Consider the following 4,076-nt stretch of genomic DNA (forward strand, 5'->3'; position numbering starts at 1 on the left):
AAGGGTCCATATATCACAGTGAAAAAAAACATACATGTATTTTTACTTTAACATGAACTAATGCTGAGTTACAGCATATCCTAATCATATATTGAAGAGTCATCATTAACTACAACATGACATGTTTTTCATTGTTAGTTAATGCAGTCATTTACAATAAATTAATTTGAGTTCATGTTGTAGTTAAGTAAGTTCAGTAAGTTACATGTCTTAACTCAGTATTAGTTTATATTTACTTATATTTAAGTAAGAATTCATTTAGGTATACGTTCAATGTTTCCAATGATGAGCAGTTAATCCACTAAACCCAGAGATAATTCCTGAGGCATGTTTAAAGAGTTTTGTATTTCATCAAGAAGGTGCTGATTCACAAAGATTTTAAATTTAAGAAAATCTGAGCATCATTCCAAATAACTGTTAACATGTTTGTCAGCTAGACATGTTTTGTAAACGTAATAAACTTTATAAAAATATTTTTTATTTTGTATTAATAATCAAGTATAAAGAACAATGCATAGTGTGAAAATGCGGATTATAAAAAAGTATATTAAAGAAAAGGACTACATTTACCAGAATGCACCTGCACCCACTCATCTGCCCCCACCCTTCAGGTGCGACTGCTCAACCTATGGGCTTGACGGAAAATTCAAATCGCGAACCGTTACTGCCTGGACTACTCCGTCTCTTATTTGTTTGTTTGCTCATTAACAGTAAGGTAAGTTTGATTTAATTCATTTGTCTGCATCGCGCTGATCGGTTGCCTATTTGTTCATATTATGTTATTTACTATGATTCGTTTTTGTCTTTATACTAGAACTGTTTGAATTTAAAGCACAAACAGTAAAACATTAAGGTTATACGTGGTACACAGCGGTAAACATGAGGTTAAAAATACGCGAAGTAACATTCAAACCGGGCTGTTAAAAGAATCAATTCGATGTTTAAATTTTTAAAAACAAAACTTTAAAGAAGCCAAGATGAGACGTTATTTGCTTAAAACAAACAAAACAACAGTAACTCGTTTGTTTGAAATGTTAGCAGCTAGCAAGTGTCTCTCTGCTATTTTAAATGGTACAGACGATCTTTTGTTGTTTTAAAAGCTCATTCAGTTCTGGTAGATGCTGCTTATTTTTCAAGACTGTTTTAATAGCTTTATATTGATTTGTAACAAAGCCAGCTTCACTTTAAGAGAACCTAGATGCTAATTGTAAAGAAGCTTGGAGTCATAATATATTTAAACGTTATATGTTTGCTGTTCTTCATCTTTTTAAATATGAAGTCTATTCATGTTTGTGTTTACAGAGGTCATGTACACTGTGGTCAACTTTGTGGACGATGAAGAGGTTTTTGGGTAAAGATGATGTATGTTTAATCATTCAATGATTACATTAAATTAAAATCAAACATGTTAAATAGTAAATGGATGTATTGTGATATGTGATTTTGATTTTTAATTATGTGTTTGCCAGAGAAATATAATGAAGTAACAGTGAAAGCTAAAACATCAGGCTGATCCAGACACTGAAGAAATTGATGTCACTGCAATCTGGCCAAAATGATGTAAGTTTAATAATTAAATTATTAAATTAAAGAGGTTAAATCGTAAATAGATGTGTTATGATGTAGGGGTGGGCGATAAACCGGTAGACAAAATTAACCGGTAGAAATTTGTCAACCGGTAGAGATTTTGGACTATCGTTTCTATCGAGGTTACGTGCCCACGTCACGCTCCTGTGCGTGTGGTCGCGAAAACGTAACGTTTGTACACGTATTTAAGCACTGCAGTTTTAAAACAAGTTATTTTAAGCCATTGAAACACAGACAACAGATCTGTATGCGTGCGTTCTTTCTGTGTGTCAGGAGCGGACAAGTCGCGCAACCGCTGCTCTTTCTGTCTGTGAGGAGCGCGCAAGTCACGCGACCTCTGCTTATTAAGCTCGTGAGCATTTTTCCCGCTTTATTGGCCTTAAATACACATATGCGTCAAAATTCCCGTCTTTGCAAGCATCATCATAAACACGACCAGTAAGGTCTTAAGAGAAAGTAAACAGCTAAACGAGAAAGCGCATGTGTAACAGTGTATTGGATCCGGACTTTGGTCTTAAAGGGGAAGTTACCTAATTTTGCTCCTGTCTGTCACTCGTGTTAATCAAACAGCATTGAGAAAAAAATCTCTCACTGCTCCTGATTAAATCACTTTTCTACCTTAAATAAAAATATATATAGGCCTATACATACATGCATAATTATTTATTATCATTCTTATTGACTGTGTATCTTCAGAGAGCTTGAGTTTTGTTTGTTTTTATCTTCTTTCTATGCTTGTATATGTTTTTTGTGAGAATTATGAACATTTCTATGGTATTTAAGATTTAAACCTTATTAAAACATAAAAAACTCTACCGTGATACATATCGTTATCATGATATAAAATTAATCCTATCGTGATAGAAGATTTTGGTCATATCGCCCACCCCTATTATGATGTATGTGATTCTATTTTTTTATTCTGTGTTTGATAGACAACAATATTGAACTAGCCTACTGTAATGAAGCTGCAGAACAACACAGAGACTCTGAGGACATCAACACAGAAAATGAAGTAAGAAGATGTATATTATGAAGTTCTTTGATCATATATTGTTGTATCTTTGTACAGTTTAATGCAGTGGTTCTTAACGTTATTCCTGGAGGCCCACTGCTCTGCACATTTTGTATGTCTCCTTTATTTAACACACCTGATTCATATCATCAGCTCATTAGAAGGGATCTCCATGAACTGAACTACGTCTGTCAGATAAAAGAGATATAGCCTACAAAACATGCAGGGCAGTGGGCCTCCAGGAATTACGTTAAGAACCACTGGTTTAATGTAAACTTTCTAAAATGTACAACTTTAATTCTATGTCATTTGATTTGTCGTGTGTGTGTATGTGTATATGTATATGTGTATTAGTATTATGCCAAATACTTATATGTACTTTTATATTTCCAAAGGGCTCCAAAGAGATGTCTGTCCAGATGAGGGTGCATCAACGTTACCTTTGCTGACAAGTATATGCTTTACAATGTAAAACCTAACAGTTAACTTAACTCAAACCATTTAAGGAAATCGGTTGCCTTAACCCATTAAGTTTTAAAAAAACATACATTTGAGTACTGTGAACTTAAGTCTTGTGCAATTATGCACTTATATTTAGTTAGTGTGAACTTAAATATAAGTGCATAACTGCATGTGACTCAATTTGTTTAAGTTCACAGTACTCAAATCTATGTGTTTTAAAACTTAAATGGTTTAATGCAACCGGTTTTCTTAAATGGTTTGGGTTTAGTTAACTTTTAGGTTTTACTGTGAGAAATTCTTGAATAATTCCAAGACAGAGCTCTGCAATTGAATCTACACTGCAAAAAATCACTTTCTATCTTAGGATTTTTATCTTGTTTTTAGTAGAAAAACCAAAAATTCTTAAATCAAGATGTATTTTCTTGATGAGCAAAATTACCTAAGAAAATGTCTAGTTTTTAGACAAAAATATACAATTTAAGTAAATTTGTGCCTGAACAAGCAAAAATATATAACAATGGGGTGAGAAAATTGTGCTTGAATTAAGTTTTTAAGAAAAAAGAAAACTTAAGATTTTTTCTCACACCATTGGCAGATATTTTTGCTTGTTTTAAGCACAAATTCACTTAAATTGTGTGCATTTATTTATTTAGTCTAAAACTAGACTTATTTTCTTAGGTCATTTTGTTCATCAAGAAAAAGCATTTTATTTAAATAATATTTCTACTGAAAACGAGACAAAAATACTATGTAAGAAAGTCATTTTTTTGCAGTGTATGACTGATTTCTTAAAGCAAGATCAATATAGTTGTTGTTCATTTTATTTAGATATTTACTACATTACAGTGGCAGCTGGTGACTTCTTTTTTTGTGAGCACTCGATGCAAAGTCTGTCACAACATGTATATAGCCAGTCATTTGTGTGGTTCCCAATTTCAAAATATGTGTTCTGCGTGTATGTGCATCACGTGTTTTGACTAAACACGTGATGCACATGGTTTATATGAAGCAA

The 4,076-nt window shown here is 32.7% G+C and overlaps 1 long non-coding RNA gene across 1 annotated transcript; it reads left to right on the top strand.

Moving 5' to 3' along the window:
* The first annotated feature begins 579 nt into the window (after positions 1-579).
* On the top strand, positions 580-3,695 carry LOC135778380 (uncharacterized). The gene is made up of 4 exons (XR_012335314.1): positions 580-1,362; positions 1,470-1,560; positions 2,523-2,602; positions 2,998-3,695. It is a non-coding gene; the product is annotated as an uncharacterized lncRNA (long non-coding RNA).
* Positions 3,696-4,076: the final 381 nt, after the last annotated feature.

The sequence above is a fragment of the Paramisgurnus dabryanus genome, chromosome 17, assembly GCF_030506205.2.
Source record: "Paramisgurnus dabryanus chromosome 17, PD_genome_1.1, whole genome shotgun sequence".
NCBI lineage: Eukaryota > Metazoa > Chordata > Actinopteri > Cypriniformes > Cobitidae > Paramisgurnus > Paramisgurnus dabryanus.